Below are 1,073 nucleotides of genomic sequence, written 5' to 3' on the forward strand. Positions count from 1 at the left end.
TTCCCTCAGCACACTGACACCTTCACAGCCCTGCTCCAGGTTTGCTCTCAGGAGCACAGTGTGGGAAGCCACTGATTTTGTCAGGCATCCTTTGCCCTTAGGGAGCCTATGCGGGCTGTCACCATTCCCCCTCTTTTCCATGTGTGTTAGCACAGGTTCCAGGAAGATCTGTTCATTTTATAAAGAAAAGTCCTGCTCCCACTGGCATTCTGAGCCCTCATCACCAGCCTGCCCCAGCAGCACGCTGCCCCTGCCAGGTGCAAGCAGCTGCAGCAGCTCCACCAAAAATGCCTCTCCTCTGGCTGCTGTAGCAAGAGTGAGGAGCCCATCCTGGAGCCACCTCAGCTGAAAGAGTCCACTGGTGTTGGCAGGGTGTCCCCCAGGGCCCCAGGAGCTGGGGCTGGGTGAGCTTTTCTCCCCAGCAGCCTCCTCTGAATGGCTGACAGAGGCACTGGGGAGGAGCAGGCACGAGGAGCAAGCCTGGCTGGCCAAACCAGCTGTGTCAGGGCAGGGAAGAGAGGAGCAGAAGCTGTGGCCTCTCCCGCAGGGTTGCAGGGCCAGGGCAGCCCTTGGCCCCTGTGAGCCAACAAAAGTCCCTGTGCGTTGGCCGGGAATCGAACCCGGGTCAACTGCTTGGAAGGCAGCTATGCTCACCACTATACCACCAACGCATCTGCTGGCACAGCCCTGCTGCTCCTGCAGCTCACACACTCCCTACCCCAGCCCCACACCCTCAGGCCTCCTCCTGCCATTCCCACACAAACACCAGGACAAGCTGACACACAGCACACGCCTTTCTCTCAGGAAGACCTGCCTGGCAAGTCTCCAGCTGCACCAGCCACCCTCCAGCGCACAGCAGCACCACACACTGAGCACCCTTGCAGCACCACCCTGCACAAACCAGCACTCAGCTCCAGGCACACTCTGCACACCCCTCTGCTATGGACCACCACTCAAGGCAGCTCATGCTGCCCATGGGGGACACAGAGATCTCGCTCTCCAATAGCCACTCCAGTCCTCAGCACACAGAGAGCAAGAAAACCATCCCACTGTCTCCCTTCTTCCTGTCTCTC

General features: G+C 59.6%; 1 non-coding gene across 1 annotated transcript; it reads right to left on the reverse strand.

The window, feature by feature from the left end:
- Positions 1-599: 599 nt before the first annotated feature.
- Positions 600-671, reverse strand: TRNAG-UCC. Its single transcript has one exon. It is a non-coding gene; the product is annotated as a tRNA-Gly (tRNA).
- Between the last annotated feature and the right edge of the window lie 402 nt (positions 672-1,073).

The sequence above is a fragment of the Neopelma chrysocephalum genome, unplaced genomic scaffold (genome assembly GCF_003984885.1).
Source record: "Neopelma chrysocephalum unplaced genomic scaffold, ASM398488v2 Primary Assembly neopelma1_94761, whole genome shotgun sequence".
Classification (NCBI taxonomy): domain Eukaryota; kingdom Metazoa; phylum Chordata; class Aves; order Passeriformes; family Pipridae; genus Neopelma; species Neopelma chrysocephalum.